The 24,128-nt window shown below is 32.7% G+C and overlaps 1 protein-coding gene and 1 long non-coding RNA gene across 3 annotated transcripts in view; one reads left to right on the plus strand and one right to left on the minus strand.

Annotated features, from left to right (window-relative positions):
• Positions 1-24,128, minus strand: part of klhl29 (kelch-like family member 29) — a 611,610-nt gene that overhangs the window by 402,687 nt on the left and 184,795 nt on the right. The window lies entirely within an intron of this gene.
• Positions 865-23,926, plus strand: LOC147832329 (uncharacterized). The gene is made up of 4 exons (XR_015519198.1): positions 865-1,100; positions 1,159-1,913; positions 1,957-3,014; positions 23,228-23,926. It is a non-coding gene; the product is annotated as an uncharacterized LOC147832329 (long non-coding RNA).

Genomic DNA, 24,128 nt, shown 5'->3' on the forward strand with positions numbered 1-24,128 from the left:
AAAAACTGAAGTTTACAAGAAATCTTGCACTCTTCCAGATGCGTGTGAGATCCGTCCAAATATCCCAATTTCTCCTAACCAGCTAAAAACAGTCCAGCTGCAAGGCCTTGTGATTTTAATAAATCGAATCGCTGTCTTTATTGCGCATTTATTGCAGGACACGATGCAAGAAAACAATGTGGCGGGGTCCGCTTAACCTGATTCTGGGCTTATTTGCAGTGTCTCCTTTATCTGGTGGTGTTTCTCTATCTAATAACTCTGGCTTTTGAGAGTGGCATTATTAGCTTCTCTGTTTGTTTGGGAGGGAACAGATTAAGCTGTTAGTAAAATAAGCCACTTTTGGCAGATCCGCTGCAACAAATTCAGGATTTATTGCAATTTGGCTCGCTGTTTTATATTGGAGTCAGCTGAACAAGACAGAAGAGTTTGAGAAGCCAGCGTGATGTACAGTTGAAGTGAGAATTATTAGCCGCTCTGTATATTTTCCCCCAATTTCTCTTTAACAAACAGAAGATTTTTTCAACAAACTTCTAAATATAAATTGTTTTAGCTGATTTATTTTTTCATTGCCATGATGACAGTAAATAATGTTTGACTAGATATTTTTTCAAGACACTTCTATACAGCTTAAAGTGACAATTAAAGGCTTAACTAGGGTAATTAGGTTAACTAGGGTAATTAGGCAAGGCATTGTATAATAGTGATAAAATATTGCTTAATGGGGGCTAATGATATTGACCTTATAAGAGTTATTAAAAAAAATTAAAACAGATTTTATTCTAGCCGATATAAAACAAATAACACTTTTTTCCAGAAGAAAAAAATATTATAAACTCTTAAGTTAACCTGGTTTCATTTTTTTTTAAATATACAAATTTAATGTGTTTTATTGATATGAGTTGAAATGGCTTGCAAAATATATTTGATTCAACTTAATTTAAGGCAGGAACCAATTCTGCAGTGTTTGTGTGTGTTTATATGTGTGTCTTTGTCTGGAATAGAGGTTACAAATCTACTGTACATAACTACACTAAAAAATGCTATAAAGTTTACAGTATTACTGCCATTTTTGGTTCCCAATAATAATGTACAATTTACAAGTGCACTGCAATTATAATTGCAGTGCACTTGTAAATTGTACAGTATTATTGGTGATAGGGATTTCAACAGTAAAAAACTGCTACAGTACAAATCCGTAACCTGGTTAACGGTATGTTTCCTTAAAATATACGGCGAATAACTGTAAATTGACTTTCCCAGAATTCCCTGCATGGCACATAACTTTTTTATGCATTTGGTTGACATTAATATGGATCTATTTAGTTGTTTCCCCATCAGTTATGTACATTAGAGATTTATGTTACATCTAATGTTGATAAACACTGTTTATTTCATGACTTTAATTTTATGCGTGTTACCATACTGGTGTTTATAGCTGTGTGGATGACACTGAGCACCCTCTATATGCTGATACTCCCTTCTGCTTGTGGGAGAAGCTGATTGTGATGAGCATTGACTCATTATGTAACTTTCTCATCACCACCTGAATGTGGGTGTGCTAACATGTCTAACAAAAGATGTGTAGATGTTGATCATTCAAAATACAGATATATTACCTCTATAAATTAATAAAATACGGTAATTAAAAATGAAAAAATTACTTTTACGGTTTGTACCGTGTTTTTAACGGTGGCAACCACAGCTGCTGTTTTTTTACCGTAAATTTTACAGATTTATTTTTTACAGTGTACTCTGGTTCTGCAATTTTTACAGTATTACTAGCCACATTTACAGTATTACTGGGAAATTGCACAAGCACACTGTACTTTACCATATTACTGAGAATTTTTTCAATATTAGTGACAAAATTTACAAGCACTGTAAACTTTATAGTATCACTTGCACATTTCACAGTATTACTGGCAAAATTTACAATCACACTGTAAATTTTTACAGTATTACTGGCAAAATTTACAAACACACAGTCAATTTAACAGTATTACTGGCAATTTGTACAGTACTACTGGCACAATTAACAATATTACAGGCAAAATCAACAAGCAGACTGTACATTTTACAAGCACACTGTAAATTTACAGTATTACTAGGAACTTTTACAGTATAACTGGCAAAATTTATAGCATTACTGTCAAAAGTGCAAGCACACTGTAAATTTCATCAGCACACTTTAAATTTTAATGTAGTACTGGCAACATTTATAAGCATACTGTAAATTTTATAAGGCACACTGTAAATTTACAGTATTACTAGGAACTTTTAAAGTATTACTGGCAAATTTACAAGCACATTGCAAATTTTACGAGCACATTGTAAAATTTAAAGTTTTACTGGCAACACTTTTAAGCATACTGTAAATTTTACAAGCACACTGTAAATTTACAATATTACTAGGAACTTTTAAAGTATTACTGGTAAATTTACAACCACACTGTAAATTTAACAGTATTACTGGAAAAACGTATAGCATTTCTAGCAAAAGTTACAAGCACACTGTACATTTTACAAGCACACTGTAAATTTTGTAAAGTATTACTGCCAACATTTATAAGCACACAGTTAATTTTACAAGTACACTGTAAATTTTACTGTATTACTGGCAAAAGTTACAAGCACACTGTGCATTTTATAAGCACACTGTAAATTCTAAAGTATTACTGGCAAAATTTACAAGCACACTGTACAGTTCACAAGCACACTGTGAATTTTACAAGCACAATAAATTTGACAGTATAACTGACAACCACAATTGCCAGCAGCAATGTCAATTTTACAGCATTTTTTTTACAGTATACACACAGGTATTATAAGAAGGAGGTGCATTATGAGGACGCAACTTATCTCAAAAAGAGTTTTTAAATCATAAAAAATGACTTTTAAAAAGTAAAACATTTTTCAGTGAGGTTTGGGTTTAGCGAAAGGGGTAAGGACAAAGAAAATACAAGCTGCGTCCCAAATCGGATACTTATTCTATGCCATTTTTTAGTATAAATAGTGTAAGTAGTGCATTCACACTAAATACTCCTAAAATAATAAGTGCACTTTAAATACCTGGATGATGCACTTATTCAAGTCCTTAAAATGAAGTGTATAATGTTGGACACTTTACGCACTCAACAGCCGCAGATTTGCTCTCGTAGCGGAAGAGGCGGAGCTTTCGTCCACTGATGTTGGGTTACTTTCTTTATTTTGTAATTGTGAAAGCAAAATTCTCCTACGAAAGGGATTATAGCGCCTTCCGATGGTAAACGCGGTAACACTCATAGCAGGTATTATTTGGTAGTTTGGTCATTTACTTCCCTAATTTGGCAATCATCAAAAGTCATCTAAGAAATTGTTTGAATTCCTGATAAGTAAAATAAAATTTGTGTTCCATTTGTGAAGATACAACATACATATACAACGCTATTGATTATGCAAGTGCTTACGTACATAGTGCATAGTGTGCCATTTGAGAAGCAGTTATGATGCGTCTAATGTTTCTACAGTATAATACTGTACAGTATAATACAGTAATTTACAGTATTATGCTTGTAATTATTTTAGTATTCTACAGTATTGTACTGTAGTTTCTACAGTATAAAAACGATGAAAACCTATATGTTATGTCCCCACAAATTCTAAACAAACCTGAGCTTGTGTGTCTGTGTCATCTTTCCCAATTTTCCACCACATAAACAGCGTTGCGTAACTCCAAAAAAAAAAAAAAAAAAGTCGACTAAATAAATCAGTCCTGAAAGAATCCGCCTAAAAATGCACACCATTTTTTTCTCTAATATGCTTCAGCTGTCAGTGTCACTCTGTTCTTGTTAGTCTGCGTCTGCATATTTCCATGATTCAACAGATGTAACCTGCTGAAGATAAAGCATCATGGCACTCGTCTGGAGACAGAGAAAAGACCTAAATATTCATAACACACAAGATCCACACTCTATCCCCTGAGTAAATCACACAGAGAGAGAGAGAGAGAATACAGTAGCAGCTAATGACACCGATGCTATAATTGCAGCGCATGTTAAAAGCAGCTGATTAATTATTCATATCTTTTGAGAGATTGGCAGAGTTATAGACGCCTCTGATGCTGTAGATTCACAGCAAACACACGTGTGGATCAACTCTCTGTATTCTCCACATACAGTCAAAGTGAAAAACACAACTGTCTGTTCTGAATCACAGCTGACGCTGATGGACATGCTTGCACAATATATCATACTCAATTATATATATGGACCAATCTTGATTTTCCAAGGCCGTTTCAGAATATTTATTTATTTATTTGTTTGTTTGTTTTATTGCATTTTTTATTCATTCATTCATTTTATTTTGGCTTAGTCCTTTATTTATCAGGGGTCGCCACAGCGGAATGAACCGCCAACTTATCCTGCATACAATTTCAAGCAGCAGATGCCCTTCCAGCCGTAACCCAGTACTGCGAAACACCCATACACACTCACATTAAGAATCAGACACATATTTTATTTCATCCAATTCCGCGAACACGGGGAGAATATGCAAACTCCACACAGAAATATCAACTGCAGGGACTCATACCAGCAACCTTCTTGCTGTGCTAACCACTAAGCCACCGTGCCACCGTTTATTATTTATATTATCTATAATTTGATTTCATAAAAATTTTTTATTTTATTTATTTATTAACTCTCTTGTCGGCTTAGTCCCTTTATTAATCTGGGGTCGCCACAGTGGAATGAACCGCCAACTTATCCAGCATATGTTTTATACAGCGGATGCCCTTCCAGCTGCAACCCATCACTGGGAAACATCCATACACTCATACACTATGGGGAATTTAGCTTACCCAATTCACCTACAGCGCATGTCTTTGGACTGTTGAGGAAACCGGAGCACCCAGAGGAAACCCACGCCAACACAGGGAGAAAATGCAAACTCCACACAGAAACGCTAACTGACCCAGCCAAGCCTCGAATCAGCGACCTTCTTTTTTTTAAATAATATTTATTTATTTATTTATTTATTTATTCACTCATAAGTTAAATTAAAATACAATGTTTTTGTTTTATTAAGTAGTTTACTTATTTATCTATTTTATTTCAAATATATAGTAGGATGTATAATATATCACATTATATTACGATATATTTATTTTTTGAAAAAAAAAAAAAAAAACTAAAAATATAATTATTTTATTAAGTTATTTACCTTTATTATATACAAATATAATATATAAATATAATATATGTAATATTATATTATAATTTTTATTTTAAAAATCAAGAATTATTAGCCCCTTTAAGCTATATTTTTTCCGATAGTATACAGAATAAACCATCATTTAACAATAACTTGCCTAATTACCCTAACCTGTAGTTAACCTAATTACCCTAGTTAAGCCTTTAAATGTCACTTTGAGCTGTATAGAAGTGTCTTGAAAAATATCTAATCAAATTTTCTATGGTGTTATCATGGCAAAGATAAAATAAATCAATTATTAGAAATGAGTTATTAAAACTATGTTTAGAAATGTGTTTAAAAAAATCCTCAGTTGGTTTAACAGAAATTGAGGGGAAAAAAAATAAACGGGTGATAATAATTCAGGGGGACTAATAATTCTGACCTCAACTATATATATATATATATATTTTCATTTTTGAAAAAAAGAATATTACTTAAATTAAAATTCAGTATTTTTTGTTTTACTAAGTAATTTACTTTTTTATTTAAAAAATATAGCAAAATGTAATATGTTACATTATACAACTTTTTGTTTTCTTTTTTTGAAAGACAGTTTAGTGATATTTGTTTGTATTGTTTTTATTAAGTGGTTTATCAATGTATTTATTTATTGTTGCTCTTAAAAAGAGAAAAAATGCATAATGTAGAATATATATATTACATTATAATATTTTCCAGTATACAGTGCTAAAAATAATATTTTTAATAGGAAGCTGTACAATTAAATATTTGTGCATTTACATTACATTACTCAGTACTGAAGCCAAATGTGGAGCTTATCGAACAAAATAACTTGTGATAATGGTCCAAAAAGTAGTACAGCCAAATTTATATGTTATAGAAATAAATTAAATACTAATTTAAAAAATAGGAAAAAAAATTGTAGGTTGCAATTTTTAGGCGATATTTAGCTTGAATTTAATTGTATTATCTTTCAATTTCTAAATGTTTGGTGACTAAAATATTATTTTAGTAAATATATCTGTTTAATAAATCTGTTTTGTTTAAATGCACCAAAATACATTGCCTATATTCACTGAGAAATGACCAAACATATTCATCTTTAAAATGGGCTGCACTCAACTTATGCTGAGCACTGTATGTTGTTTCTTTCAGAGAAAAATAAAGCACAAACCCTCTCCATCTCTACTCTATTTATCCATCTGTTTTATTCTTGCATTTTATTGCACACTATCAGTGATAAAACAGTTCTTGCTAACACCATCTTTCTATATTTCTGACATTAATGAGGTGTAAATCTCATGGGCTACAGCAAGTCTACAGTGCATTAGTAGTGGAGATGGACATTTTATTACTAAATCCTTTCATTCAGATCACAATAAAGCAGACTCCAGTGGCTCAGGCTTATATTCGGTGTGCTGTACATGAATCAGCATTCACATGTGATCTGCTATTGATCCACTGCTGTCTCTGTAAACATACAACACATCTGCATTAAGGGTTGTACTGGATGTGGTGTAATAACTGCTCTAGACGGGCATGTTTAGCTGTGCTATTGTATAACTGTCTCATTATGTTTTCAGCTTTGCCATTACTTCAATAAATTGCTTTTTAAGATATTTTATAATAAAAATGAGTCATTTCAGCCACAAACAGTGTAGTCTGATTCATAAGGGGATGATTCTAGTGAATCAGTCCTTCTCATGAAATCAAACACTGCAAAAATAGCTGAGTCCAATTACAAAACAAGTGAATCAGTTATTTTTGTGTAATAGACACAAAAAGCACAACCAATGTAGTCTGATTCACAAGTAAATGATTCCTTAAAAAGAACTGAATCAGTGGAGTCAAACACAAACAGCTCATTCCAATTACAGAACAAACTGAATCAGTTATTTTTGTGAACCAGTCACAAATAGCACAACCACTATAGTCTGATTCAAAAGTGAATGATTCACTGAAAAGAACTGAATCATTAGGTTTAAACACAAACAGCTCATTCCAATTACAAAACAAACTGAATCAGTTATTTTTGTGAACCAAATGCAATCTGCACAACCAGTACAGTCTGATTCATAAGTGAACAATTCCTTTAAAAGAACTGAATCATTGGATTCAAACACAAAAAGCACAGTCCAATTACTAAACCAATAATTCAGGGTTTTTTTGAAAACCAGTCACAAATGGCAAAATCAGTAAAGTCTGATTCATAGGTGAATAATTCACTAAAAAGAACTGAATCATTTGAGCTGAATACAAACAGCACAGTCCAATTAGAAAACAAATTGAATCTTTTATTTTTGTGAATTAAACAGAATCTGCACAACCTGTATAGTCTGATTTTTAAGTGAATGATTCACTTTAAAAGAACGGAATTATTAGTCAATCACAAACAGCACAATCAGCTCATTCTAACTACAAAGCAAACTGAATCAGTTATTTTTGTGAACCTGTCACAAATAGCACAACCAGTGTAGCCTGATTTGTAAGAAAATGATTCATTTAAATGAACTGAATCATTAGAATCAAACACAAACTACTCATTGCAATTACAGAAACATTGAATCAGTTATTTGTTTGAATCAGTCACAAACAGCTAACCAGTGTAGTCTGATTCATAAGTAAATGATTCACTGAAAATAACCGAATCATCTAATTCAAACACAAAGAGCACAGTCCAATTACAGAACAAACTAAATCTTTTTTTTTTGTGAACCAAACACAATCTGCACAACCCGTCTGATTCACAAGTGACTGATTCCATGAAATAAACTGAATCATTAAAATCAAACACAAACTGCTCAATTCAAATGACAGAAAACACAGAATCAGAACCAGAAAAACCAGAATAGTCTAAATTATAAGTGAATGATTCACTTGAAAATAACTAAAACATAAGAGTCAAACATAAACAGCACAGTCCAATTACACAACAAACTGAATCAGTTATTTGTATGAATCAGTCACAAAATTGCCAAATTGAAGCCTTTTCTTTCTTTTAAAGAGCTGGAAACTGTCATTAATGTTTTTATTATGTCAAGACTGGACTACTGTAACTCTTTGTATTCTGGAGTTTCACAGGCATCAATAGCACGCCTGCAGCTGGTTCAAAATGCAGCTGCTAGGCTTTTAACTGGGACAAAAAAAAATTCTGGTATCTCACCAGTTTTATTGTCTCTTCACTGGCTCCCAGTCCAATTTAGAATTCAATATGAGTTATTGCTACTAGTTTTTGAAAGTTTGAATGGTCTGGCACCGACTTACATTTCTGAGCTTCTTCACTGGCACACTTCATTGAGGCCAATCAGGTCTGAAAACACGTTTCAGCTAGTTGTCCCCAAAACGCGGTTGAAATCAAGAGGTGACAGGGCTTTTTCTGCTGCAGCCCCCCGACTGTGGAATGGTCTGCCTTTACAGATCCGGTCATGTTCTTCACTTGGTGCTTTTAAGTCTCATCTAAAAAATCACCTTCTGTCTCTTGCCTTTGATTGTAATTAATTAATTTTAATCTGTTTTATATATTTTGCACAATTTTTATATATAGGTATAGATTTTGTATGCTGGTCGTTTTGTAAAGCACTTTGGTCAACATCTGTTGTTTTTAAATGTGCTCTATAAATAAAGCAAACAAACAAACAAACAAACAAAAAGCAAAACCAGTATAGCCTGATTTATTAATGAACGATTCATTGAAAAGAACTGAATCATTAGAGTCAAATACAAACAGCTCATTCCAATAACAGAACAAACTTGATCAGTTTTTTCGACCAGTGTAGTCAGATTTGTAATCGAATGACTCTATTGACCAAGATCTTTTCAAAGAATCAAACACAAACAGCTTGGTTTTAATACAGAACAAACTGAATCAGTTATTTTTGTTGAAACAAACACAAAAAGCACAACCTGTATAGTCTGATTCATAAGTGAATCATTCATTGAAAAGAACTGAATCAAGCAGAAACAAACACACACAAAAGCTTGTTCAATTACAGAACAAACTGAACGAATTTTTGTGAACCAAGTCAAACACAGATCCATAAGTGAATCATTCAAATCATTGTGATCTTTTCAATGAATCAAACAGGAGCAACCTTTTCCTACTGAATCTTCATATTAATGTGAATCAAACACATGCTACACAATACTTTCAGTTCGATTTCTGAATGAACATCTCAGAGTCAGTTATGATTCCCATTCCAAACACAGAAAGAGCAAAGCAGGCTTTGCCGCAGACAGAGAGCAAGCGAGAGACGGATAATGAGAGTCAGAGACAATACCAGAGTGAGAAGTAAACTGAGAGAGTGAGACAGAGAGAGAGAGCGAGACAGACCGACAGACCTCAACACTTGACACTCCAGCTCTCTCAGTGCCGCTCCTGTCATCTGACGCTTTTTTCCCTCTCTCTGTCTTTCAGATGCTGAGGGATTGTGAAAGGGAAGCACAGAGCGCTACAGTTTTTTAGGAAAAGAAACCCTTGGAAGCGCTCCCTTCAAAGTACACAATCCTGACATGATACGAGCCCGTGGTGTTCTTCACTACTGGAGCACAGCTTGATGAATGCACTGCAGTCCCCGCCAGACGATACACAAACTACTACTACACGCTCAAATAATACAGACAAAGATTAATACACACACGCATATGTGCACACCACACATGTGCACACATACATAATCAAGCACATAAAAGCAGAAACATGCACATATGCATGCAGCCCTGATATATACTGTACAGTTTTTATAGAAAGCTATATGATATTGTGCATAAATTAGGTCTATATTGTTTTGTTTTATGCAGCAATATAGCACTCTTGTAATCTTTTTTTTTATTATTTTATTACTTATTTATTATAACAACAACAATAATGATTACTAACTCACTTCCAGAGTCATTTATATCAATGTTGATATTTAGCCGCACCATGTTGGTGTCTTATTACATCCAGCTTTTTTTGAGGTGTGTTGTTTTCCCAATGTTCAACCCCCAATACACACATACACTACAGACATTCTTTGGACGGAGCACCTGGAGAAAACCCACGGCAACAAAGGGAAAACATACAGTGCTACTCACTGTGCTACCATGTCGGCCTCTAATTACAATTGTGTGTGTGTGTGTGTGTACACTAATGTTTGTTTTTGTGAATAGTGGGTACATTACATAGGTTTCCTTTCATTTTATACTGTCCAAACCGTATATTGTATTGCCCTCAACCCACCCTACCCCTAGACCCAACCACCACAGGAAACTGTGTTCAGCTTTACTCTCTGATTAAACTCATTCTGTAGGATGTATAAGCATTTTGAGAAATGAGGATGTCACCAATGTCCTCATATTTCACCTGCTTTTTGTAATACCTGTGTCATACCTATGTCATTATACAGATTTGTGTCCTGATAGGTCACAAAAACACGTACACACACACACACACACACACACACACACACACACACACACACACACACACACACACACACACACACACACACACACACACACACACACACACACACACACACTTGAAGTCAGAATTATTAGCCCCTTTTTTATTTTTATTTATTTATTTATTTTTTTTATATTTCCCAAATGATGTTAAACAGAGCAGGGTAATTTTCACAGTATGTCTGATAATATTTTTTCTTCTGGAGAAAGTGCATCCGGGTTTGTGACCGGCTTTAGTGTCCCACCAGTGACGATATACAGCCACATCACATTGCTAACAGTGTGATATTGTGTTCATACAACAGTTTGATGACACAATCATGTATTAAAAAATAAATAAATAAAAATCAAACACAGAGAGTCTCAAAGCCCTTTTGTGCAAGGAACTACTTTCTTCCGCCATTCATTCACATCTACAGCTGACGTCAGAACTGCAGAAAGCATTGTTAATCCACAAACGTCACTTTAGAGCTAGTAATTGAATGATTCTCTAACGTAATGTCTAAAGTGATTAAAAAAAACTGGTGATTTTGCTCACATTTTAAGATTATAAGGCTGAATGGCATGAAAAGCCATATATATTTCCCAGTATTTCTCTGTTGCATTAGGGATATTACAATAATTAACTCTGAAAAAGGTAAAGCAGCGCAAACACTAACTTACCAGATTACTGATGTGGTTGCGATAAGTAAAAACACTAAACACATGCGGGCATTTCTTCTTTCCTTTTTTTAACGGAACTAGTCTGCACTAACGAAAGCAGGAGAAGCATTAGAAACAAACAAAAATACTGATATAGTATTGTAATAATAATACTAATGATAATACTGATGAGCAATACAGATATTGTAACACAAAACAACCAAATAGGCTAAATCTTATATTGTGCATAAATGACAACGAATGACTTCTTCACAGTTTATTAACACTTTTTAATCTTGACACGCCAAAGGGATAGTTGTAATATTATAAATAATGTTACGTCTTACTCAGACCGTTAGTTTCCCTTCATAAGACATAAGGGGAGTCGTGTCTAGTTGATTTAGACATGTTTGTATGTTTATTTGTAAAATAAAAAACCTGTAACCATTCACTGCCATAATAAGAATCACTGTGGACCACAGATTCTGCTAAAACATATATAAGTTCCGCTCATAATAACTGGATCTGGCAACATGGTCAAACTCACTCAGGCTGATTTTAAATATCTATTTGCATTTATAGCATGAATAAATGATAGCTTATTGCAGGCTAGGGGCCTGATCATAGAGTCTGTGCTTACAGAAACCGAACTGAGGACCATCTTTAATTCCTGGTCTCAAGCTGAGGTAAACGGTAGAGTTAGGAGGGAGAAATAAAGCAAGAGAAAACTCCAGCAATAAATACAGAGGTGTAGGCAATTCTGATCATTCACACTGTAGCTCTGACAGCTCGGCGATTCGCTCTGTGCGGCTATTTTTGGAAGAACTTCGAAAGGCCACAGAGCTGCAGCGACTTAATTGAAGCGTGAGAGGAAAAATAAACTATACGGTACAATACAGAGAGAGAAAAGAAAGAAAGAGGCGGACAAACACAGCAATATAAAGCTCAGTTTCACCTGTCTGCCTTTATTTATCAACTCTGCGCTGTCGGGTTAATGCAATCATCCTGCGGGATTGATTTTAATGAAAACATATGTAATTAATCAGGCTTATTTGATATGCTGCAGTTTTCTGATGGAGCAGCTCCAGCTTGAAGTATTTCCCAGATTAAAAGTTGCTCGACTTCATTCATTAATTAATTTTCCTTCGGCTTAGTTCTTTTATTTATCAGGGGTTACCACAGTGGAATGAACCGACAACTTATCTAGCATTTGTTTTATGCAGTGTATGCCCTTCCAGCCACAACCCATTATTGGGAAACACCCATCGACTCTCACATTCACATACATACACTACAGCCAATTTTGTTTACCAAATTCACCTATAGCACATGTCTTTGGACTGTGGGGGAATCCGGAGCACCCGGAGGAAACCCACACCAACAAGGGGAGACAAATTTCCAGCCCGGACTCGAACCAGCAACCTTCTTGCTGTGAGGTGACAGTGCTAACCACTGAGCTACCATGAGTTGCTTGCACCCGAGTTGCTTGACTTAATGGAAATTATTAGATAGAGGTGTTAAGCGGCAGCCAAGAATGGGAGAGCAGGGAGCGATGCCCGTCATTAGGTATTTGTATTACTGTAATATGTAAATTAGACGTCACATTTTATTTTAAGACATTTAAAAAAAAGTCTTTGGATTTATTTACTTTTTTTTTTTTACATATTTGGAATTACATTTATTAAAGTCATATATGCAACTGGGTTATTATAGTTTTAATAAATCATTTGCTTTTTAAAATCATGTAAACTAAAAAAATATATATATATAAAAAAGTAAAACATTATTATTAACAACACAAAAATAAACCTTATTGTAATTTACTTTCACTAAATATATACAAAAAATAATAACTCATACTTAAAAATTATTAATTTATAGTAATATGCAAATTAGATATCACATTTTATTTTTAGATATTTAAATTAGTGTTTGAATTGTAATTTAAATATTTGGAGTTACATTTATTAAACTAAAATTATATGTGAAACAGGGTTATTTTTGGTTTGCAAACCACTGGTAAACATTCTACAATTCTGCCACCTTATGAACTACAAATCCTGTCATGCATCTTACACACACCTGTTCCGGTTTTCCTTCAATTACACATACACAGTTGGAAGTTGTGTAAGGACTGATTATTCAGACTATATTGACTTTGTTACACACATTGCTAAGTCTTGTTGATGTATACCTTGTAACATTGCAAAGCACTTTCCTTGTTTAGTCTCTCTGCGCTGACATTTGGTAAAATAGCACTTCAGGGCGTCCCGAGTTCGAATCCTGGCTTTAGGACATTTCCCATCACTACCCCCTTTCTTTCTCTCTCTCCCACTTCACTCCTGTCTAATATACTGTCCCATCCACTCAATAAAAAAAAAATTATAAAAAATTAAAAATCTATATTTTTTTAATCCTAACATTTTATACATTTTCTTATTTTCAAATAACAAAAGCAAAATAAAATGCTTAAAACTTTATTAAAACAACATATTAATACAAATACAACACTATTAATACAAATTCTGAAGCAACCCTGAAGACGATAATTTTGCTCAATACTGTTGCATTTTTTACATGCAGTTTATTTTTATAAAAAACTAAATCAATGAATAAATAAATAAATAAATAAATACAGTAAATATTAGACCTGTCACAATATCTTTCTTTGTTGCACCAAAATATATTGCGATAAGCGATATTATTGTCATTTTAAGACCATTTTATGCCACATAATATACTGTATAATGCTTGAATATATAGTCATTTTAATAATAAGGCATTGGAAAAAGAACGTCAAAATGTACAGTATATCCTAAATAAATAATAATAAATGTTTACAAAAAATTAACAGAGGCTGTGATGTTATGAGATTTATTTTTAGTTGTCACTCACATGAAAATATACTAATAATTAAAAATTCCACATCTCCAATATAATAATAATAATAATAATAATAATAATAATAATATATCTTATTTATAACGCGCTTTTCTAAAACCCAAACTGCTTAAAAGAAAGTAAAAACAACAAAGCACAGTAAACAATAGAAAACAGAGTAAGAATAAAAGATATCCCAAATCAAAAACAGTCCTAAAAAGAAGAGTTTTAAGTAGCTTTTTAAAAGCGTCCAATGAACCGGCATTCCTAATGTTAGTGGGAAGAGCATTCCACAGTTTAGGAGCACGGAAAGAGATAAAGATGATGCACAATCAGCTATAATGTTGCTAGAATTAGATTTGATGTATGGGTGATTTATATTGCATCACAAAATATGATTGAGGTCATGTCCATGTTGATTATTGTGACAGGCCTAGTAAATATATTACTATTACTAATTTCTATTATTTCATATTAGTAATAACACAGTTGCCGTGACCTAATAGGTAAATAAAGGATCAACAACTGGAGGTTTTTCCCCATCAGATAATTAACAAACTGTCCTGAACAAATTACCATAATAATAAAACATGCTTCATTTTTAATCAATTGACAGCCATAATAAATAAAAAATAAAAAAACAATAAAAAAAACATCATCAATCAAACCGAAACCGTAGCACTTGTACTTGAGCCCCAGTAGTCAGACTGTTGTTACTTTACCATCCCCAATAGACTGATTCACACACACACACCCACGACCTGACGGGGTCATTTTAATCAAAATAACACCCGAGTCTTTAAAGAGAGCCATTACGGGACGTTAGGAGTGCAATAAATTTGATTGACTCCCTGTCAGGCAAGATTCCACCTCCAAATAGCGAACGACAGAAAGAAGGGTTTGGTTTAAACCCATATCACCTCCTGCTGCGGCGGCGGGCTTTGTTTTGTGTTGCTTACTCGCCCTCAGTAAACAACTAAATGAACCAAAGTGACGTTTGACAGACAACCAAACACACACAACTATCGCCGTGCTGAAAATTATCAAACTCTGACAGTGAGCGAATGTGCAAACAGGGACAGTGTGCGGTTGCATAACACGCTGTCATCCGTATTAAACAAACACACACACACACACACACACACACACACACACACACACACACACACATAAACATATTGAGCTCTTCACAGATGATCCTGTATATGGAGAAATCACCTGCATTACAAAACTCACTCTTTCCAGCTGTAAAGTGAGATTGAATGAGCCAATAATAGTGAATATATATACTATAGGCTTCTGCCGGGATCACATTTTCTTGTTTGTGAATAATTGCTTTTGTGGTGATATATGTTATTATTATATTATATTATATTACATTATATTATATTATATTATATACAACAGTTCTGTCTGGTTCTTTAATCTGATTGGCTGATAGCCGTGAGATATTTTGCCAGCAACAGCACACAAAAGCCTCTTCACCTTTGTGTATTACTCCGCCCACATACAAGCAGAGAGACACTACAGTTTGACAAATATTCCTGCTGTATAGCAACATAATTTGAGGCTATTTTAGTCGAGAATGTAGTTGTTTAGATAGCAACTATCCAGTTTATTTATAAGGAGAGTGCCTATTTTAAAATATTTATCATTTCTCAGAGACAGTGTGTCGGTGTCCATTTGTAAAGACGGTTGATGTTGTCTATCCACAAGATGTCACCAGGACCGCATAATAAGCTTAAAAGATTACAACTGTTGAGTGCGAATAAGAATCTGAAAAACGGAAGCGTCTTGGTTTTTAAGAGTGGACCAGATAGAGCCAATAAGAAGCTGCGAATAAGAAGTTGGATTCAGCCTCGTCCCTCTTTAACGCAAAAACAACAGCAGTCTGGTGGCTGTGTTGCTTCTTTCCGGGTTTTTTTATTGTGATGTTGCAATGGTTGCTTAATGTTTGATGCATTGTGTATAAATGTCATATCCCCTTTAAGAGGACCTTTGAAATGTAAGGACCTTATTGGTATGCACGCATGTATGGGAGTACAGTTTATTTCAGGTCGCTCTACCGCTGTATTAATCTTTTATTTCAATAATGTAACATTTTATATTGCGATGGATGTTTGAGTGACTTTTTCTTTTCCTTTTGCCTACTCATTGTCATTGACTGGCATGTATGTAGTCGACAGCACTTGGGAAAAATGCATAAAGGCCAAATAGTTTCTGTCTCCTTTTTTCATTCCTGTCTTCGGGTAAGCGCGGGACACCTGGTGTCCGTCACAGTACCGACAGCAACAGAGAAATACAGTAGACTGTAATAAACTATAAGGAGATACCTCTGTAGACAGAAGGCATTTCATGTCACGTTCAGCCTTATAATCTTAAAATGTAAGCAAAATCAGCAGTTTTGTCATCACTAGACATTATGCTATGGAGAATCATTCAAACACTAGCTCTAAAGTGACGTTGGTGAATTAGTAACGGCTTCTGCTGTTCTGACGCCAGCTGCAGATGTGAGTGAATGGCGAAAGAAAGTAGTTCCTCCTGCAAAAGGGTTTTAGACTCTCCGTGTTTGATTTTCTTTTTTATATACATGATTGTGCAGTGGAACTGTTGTATAAATGCAATATCACATGAGTAGAAGTGCGATATGGCTGTATATCAGCACTGGTGGGACGCTCATTGGTGGCCTCGTGCCAACGAACGCCTCCCACCAGTGCTGATATACAGCCATATCGCACTGCTACTCATGTGATATTGCTCATATATTATATACACAACAGTTCTGTCTGGTTCTCGAATGTGATTGGCTGAGATATTAAAGATTGAAGATATTAAAATAACATCAGCACTCGTACAGCCTCTTCACCCATGTGTATTACTCCAACTAAGCAGACACAACTCACTATAGTTTGACAAATTTTGCAGCTATTGAACAACAATGCACTTTTGGGGCTTTTTTTAGGTGATAATGTAGTTGTTTAGATTGGCGACACCTCATAAATAAAGAGACCAATAAAGAGAAAATAAATTAATAAATAACTAATAATATATGACTTTTGATAGATATTACTTTGCAAAATGTTATTTATTAATTAAGCAACAAGGATCTTTATCAGAGTGGTAAAGTATTACTTTGCTACAGCAATTGACATGTAGAGCCCTATCATACACTCGGCACAATAAGGCGCAAGATGTGTTTGCCGTGATGTGTTGATATTTTTTAGACCAAAGTAAGTCTAATTTTCCTGATTTGCGCCACATTGTTTAAAAAGTAAATCATATGCGCCACTTTGTAGACTCATGGGTGTGCTGGTCTAGAAAGGAGGTGTGCTATGGCGTATTGTTGCCGTGTTGATATTTTGATGTACTAAAATAGACTGCACAATAGACAAGCTGAGAGCAGGTCTAAAGTCCAGCGCAGAGCCCCTAAAGTAGTTTCTATATACATATCCATGAACCCACTACCTGCATGCCTTCCTCATCTCTGGGGGCTTTTTTCGGTTTATTCATGGCAATCTGTATTTGTATGATGTTATTATAAGTACTATTTATTATATGCATATTTATATTTGTTTTACTAAAAATAGGTTAAGATTTGTCCACCGGTTTTCCACTGGTTTTGGAGACGTATGCATCATAATATGGGGCATAAGAATAGGACTTGTGTTTGGATATATGTCGTTTTTTTGACCACACTTTGTTATTATTGTTCATTTATTCGTTTGATGAAAATTAGAAATGAATTTAGAAATAGTTTTGAAATAGATCTTTGTGCTTAACAAACTAAATTAAATATGTAGGCTAATGGATGTCTTTAGTAGAGTGTTTATAACACAGTTTCCTTATCCATGAAAGTAAAGGTGTAAAGAATAAAAGTAAAGTAAAGAGAAAGTAAAGAGGCCGAATGGAGGAGGCTCATTCTTTTTTAGTGAAGCAATTAGTTTTTCCATTCAGTTTTTTCACTTACAAAGTCCGCCATGTAAATAGCAAGTTAAAGGATTAATACTGAAAGCTCTTTGAAATCAAACAATTTCTGCTATAAATTAGTATAAACCTCCCAAGAATGTTCTTTGTTGTTGTCTTTTTATAAACCTGTTAATGATGCAAAACGCTGTTTTTTTCAGGGGTTTTTTTTTCAAAGGACTCGAGCAGAAGGGCAAGCTTGAGTTATGGGAACACATCAAGACAAAATGAGCCGTGCATTTTCAAATCCCTGCAAATAGCATTCCTTATTAATATTTATAAATCCTACTGAAATCAATGCAATTTAGATGCAAGAATAAAGGAAAATGCAGGGTTGATGAAAGCAGATCCTCAAAAGCCAAAACACACAACAAACAGGATTCAAGTTTGTAAAAAAAACATGCATTTGCTTCCTATTTTTCTGTCGGTTGCTTGTGGAAGAAACAGAAAAATAAGTTCTGCAAGACATGTTCTAAAGAGCAAACGCAAACTTGGTGAACTTATTTAAGGAAATGATCTGCAAACAGCAGTCGGAGAGATCAGACTTTCTTCCCCGATGAATCCTTCATCACCTCCTACTCTCATCTGAACACAGACAGACAATGCAAAGAAAACAAACAGACGTGCAGACTCATATATGCTTCAGAGACGTTTGTTTGGATGATGATTTGAATAAAATACAAATGTATAAATAAAAATAACAACAAAACTGCTTCTGATGTGACACAAATGTTTTCGTCGTTGTTCTGCATAGTTCAAACATTAATAAGCATAATAATAATAATAATAATAATAATAATAAATGTACAAATACAATAATGATTATTATTTAATTATGAAGATGATAATGATGAGGATGATTATGATTATTATTATTATATTTTTATTGTTATTATTATTGTACATGTACATGTATAATATTAATAATAATTATTATTATTATTATTTTTTAATCATTATTAAAAAACTAAATGTGATATTACTTTGTTTCTATATTTCAATATTTTTTGTATTTTAAAAATATGTATTTTTAAAAACACAAACAAATCATTAATTAAGTAATTAAGTTGTGATATTATTATTATTATTATTATTATTGGTAGCAGTAATCCATATAATGATAATAATAATAATAATATTAATAATATCAATAATAGCAATATTTTTTATTATTATTACTGTTAGTATTATTGTAATTATTTTTATTATTATTATTATTATTATTATTATTATTATTATTATTTATATTATTAGTAGTAGTAGTATTTAGTAGTATTATTATTAAATCAAAACAACAAAATTTTATAAATATATGTTTTTAAATATTTAAATGTTTTTAATTATTATTTACCATTGTTATATTACTAAAATAGCAAATAATATTATATTATTTACTACTATATTATATACTTATTTATTAAATACTGTAAATTAAATATTCATTTAAAATATATATTATTACTATTATTACTATTATTATTATTATTATTATTATTATTATTATTATATTAAAACAACAAAAACTGGTTAAATATTTTTACAAATATTTAAATATAATTTTTGTATTATTTATTGTTGGTATATTAATAACAATAACAAAATACTTAGTCATTTAATTTACAGTATAGTTTCTTTTTATTATAATTATTGGTTTTATTTATATTATTATTGTTATCATTAATATTATTATAAAACTGTAATAAAATATTGGCATATACGCTTTATATTTAAAGATCATTATACTATTTTTATTATGATCTATTTCTGTATACATTTTTAAAAAATAACAAATAATACTTTATTATCTAATTTACTGTGGTTTAATTTTCACTCTTGTTAAGATTTACAATTAAGAAAGCACATTTATTATTATTATTATTATTATTATTAGTAGTAGTAGTAGTAGTAGTAGTAGTAGTAGTAGTAGTGGTAGTAGTAGTAGTAGTAGTAGTAGTAGTAGTATTGATGTTTTTGTATATATTATTATTATTATTTTGTTGTTGTTGTTGTTATTATATTATATTTTATTATTATTATTTTTATTGTTATTATTGTTGTTATTATTATATTCATTATTATTATTATTAGTGATACAACTACCAGCTACAACTACTATAACTGCAATAACTACAACAACTACTACTAATAATAATACTAATAATAAAAAACTAATAAATAATAAAAATTAATAATATAACCAAAATCATTAGTAAAATAATAATAATAATAATAGTTATTATTATTATTATTAATATTATTATTATTATTATTATTATTATTAATAATAATAATATTATTATTATTTTACCAATTATTTTGATAATATTATTAATAATAATCACAACACCAAAATAAAAAGCATTTCTGCATCCTGAATCCTAACATGAGACTGAGGAAGGGAGTAAACCAAGCATTATACTCTCTTCTAAACAGCTTAATTGTCACTTCAAGGCAAACATTTGTTCGGCGCCGAGACGAATCTTTCAGGAGTGACAACAAAAGAGTCTCCGACCACTGGAGCCGCCCAACTGGTAGATTCGCCACCATAAAAAACACCTTTATTCTTTCAGTCTCCCAATTGACGTTTGATCCTGGCTGCCAGCGCGGTGTGTTTCAGCTAATGACTGCAGCAACACATCTTGAAAATGTGTGCCTGGTGACAAGCTCAAATCCCTGACAAATCTGGAGAAATGTGATCCAAAATGCAAGAACCGCATGCTATAAAATGTCCATGCGGCGTAATAGACTCAGACTGGGAGTCAGTTCGTTGTCCGTTTGGTCAAATGGCATTGGACGTAGCTGTCGGCTTCAGTTAGTTGGCAAGAAAAACACTGTTCTGTAATGCTGGGGATTCGTTAACTAAACACTGGCAACTTAAAAGTGACTTATTATTTCCCTTTTTACAAGGTGTAAAACAAGTCTCTGATGTTTCTAGAGTGTGTATGTGAAGTTTAAGCTCAAAATACCACAAAAATAAGAGATTAGAAAGTGGCTTTGATCTTAATTGTGCTATTTTGGTGACTGTCGCTTTAAATTCAAAAGAGATTGTGCTCTTTTGAAAAGAGGACGGAGCTACAAATGCCAGTGTGTCAGCATAGTGGCAGATTCAAAAACAAGTCTAATGTCTTATGTTAATGAGGGAGAGATAATCACAAATGGGCGGGGCTTTCCCCCTCTGATGACACGTACAAAGGGAGAATGTCAATCAAAGTGTTTCTGCAGGCTGTTTTTATCAAGTGTGATTATAAAAAAATCTAATAAATTCATTTTTACCATTAAAAGCTCGTTAAATTCACACTGTTGACTTAAAAATGTGTTTAAGCCACTAATAAAAGTGATTTTTGCATTATAGGTCCCCTATAAAGACACTTGCTATGTAATTTCTAAAAGAACGCTTTATTTTTAGACTGCAATGTAGCACCTCGCTTGCAAGTCAGTTCATTTGCATGCTTCATTTCAACAGAGTGATTCAAAATAAACCATTTGATTCATCTTCACGCAGTGTTCCTTCAGCAGTACAGAACTGCATATCTTTTCATAACAAATAAAATCACTGATACTAATCAAATAAAAACCTAATGAACACATAAAACACCATACACTGAAAAAAATGATTAAACGATGATTCCTTGGATTTGTTACATTTTTTTAAGTGGTTGTAAACAATTTATTTGGGCTGAATTTAAACAAAGTAAGTTGAACATTGCTAAATTTAATTAGTTTGTGAGCTTAGTACACCCTCTACTGCATGGTGTGGCCATATGACAACGTGATATTTATGTTAATTTCCCTGCCAATGTTTCTTTAAGAACAACGTTCTAATTTTTTTGTTGGAAAGAGAAGACCTTAGCTTAGCCAATGATGTGCTTTGGTTAAGTCACATGACGTGCAGTGTTTTTCTGTGGCACGATATCTGACAGATTGGCATTTATTGTGAGTGGTTGCTGAAAGCAAATGTAAACGTCAATAAAACAAAGGATCAAATCATGTCAGACCCACAAAACAATCAGAAACAACACCTACAGTAAGCTATGATGACAAATTCACAACTCAAAAAAGTTTTCATCAAATTAAACTCAAAAAATGATTCTTGCCTATAATTACAATTAAGCAAATTATTTAAATAAAGTTTATTTTTAAAAGATTATTGTCACGAATTATGCTGTCTCAACATGAATTGAATGGATTAGAAACAAACCTGATCAAATAACAAACTATACCAGTAATGCAGTAATGCAACAAATGCGGATGCTGCACATGCACATAGATTAAAAACACTGAAGGCGCAAATGCAAAGTGAGCAAAGTACACAACTGTCCCTATTGAGGGACATATAATAATATTTTCATTTCTATATTTCAATATTCATTTGTATTTTTAAATATGTATTTTATTAAAATAACAATAACACTGTATAACAACAATAACATATCATTGATTCATTATTTAATTTGTCATTTTATTAATATTATTATTATTAGTAGTAGTAGTGGTAGTACTATTAAATTAAAACAACAAAAAATATTAAATATATTTAAAAAAATATGTAAATAAATATTTTTATTATTATTATTTACTGTTGTTATATAATTAAATAACAAATAATAATAATATATAATTTACTACTATATTATATACTATATAATCATTTATTAAATACTATAAATTAAATTTAAAATAATATTTATATTATTATTATTATTATTATTATTATATTAATATATTTTTTTTACAAATATTTAAATATATATTTTGTGTTATTATTTACTGTTGATATATTCAAACAACAAATATTTTATTGTTTAATTTACAGTAGTTTATTATTATTATTATTATTATTACTATTATTATTATTATTATTAATACTATTATTATTACTATTAATATTATTATTATTATTAGTAGTATTATTATTATTATTATAAAACAAAATTGTAATAAAATATTGGTATATAAACTTTATATTTAAAGATCATTATTCTATTTTTATTATGATCTATTGCTGTATACATTTTAAAAATAGCAAATAATACTTTATTATCAAAGTGCAGAAATGTACCTATTGAGCATAATGAAATATGCTATCAAAACTTACTATATATATTAGGGATGTAACGGTATTGTAAATACCGTCATACCGCAATATTAAATTTTTTCGATATTACCGAAGTCGCATGACTCGGTAAAACTATAGGTCTTCTGAGAAAATTTGCTCAGGCGAATGAAGCGAACGGGAGCTAGCTGAAACTTCATTTCCCATCAGCCCCGGCGTGGCCATAATCCTTTGCGGTCTGTTGTCGCTACAGATCCAGTAATGCGGAAATGGAGTGTGCTGCTAGTAGCGGAGATGAAAAAAAGATGGAAATGATCGAACCTAAAGCGGGTGTTGTCGCCGCGCGCGTGCTGAATAGCGGTGCTGTCGCGCGCGTTCTGATCAGCTGTGTTGTGGCGCGCGTATTGTAAAGCGCCGAGGGGGGGTTGAGCGCGCATACTCGAGAGGTGTTGTCGCGCGCCTACTGAAGGGCTGGACTGGACGGAGGTTGTGTCGCGTCGCGGGGGCACTTTTGATCGTTTTGGAAGGGCATTTTCTATCCAAGACTAAAAAGGGCATGTGCACTGCACAGGTTGAGCCCTATGTGTGCACGTGCCTGCAAGTTGGGGAATACGACTAATAACAGTCATGGGGACTGCAGAAACACAGCACACTGTTCAGAATAATGCAGACATTGACTTGTACCGCAAAGAGACCTCTATCTCACTCATGGTTTGTCTTCTCACGTGGGGGAAAGACAATGCACAACGTTACCCACTGCTGTCAACATGGACCAAGTCATATCTCTCTTGTCCCAGAAACCTCAGTCCCAAATGAGAGGGTTTTTTCTGTTGCAGGGGACATTGTAAATACCCAGAGATACCAGCTTTTACCAGATTATAGTTATATGATAATTTTCCTTTAAACCCATCTCTATCTAAGTGAGTGATTAAATGTTAAATGTGATGAGTTTTCA

Source organism: Danio rerio, chromosome 20 (genome assembly GCF_052040795.2).
Source record: "Danio rerio strain M-AB ecotype USA chromosome 20, GRCz13ab, whole genome shotgun sequence".
Lineage (NCBI taxonomy): Eukaryota > Metazoa > Chordata > Actinopteri > Cypriniformes > Danionidae > Danio > Danio rerio.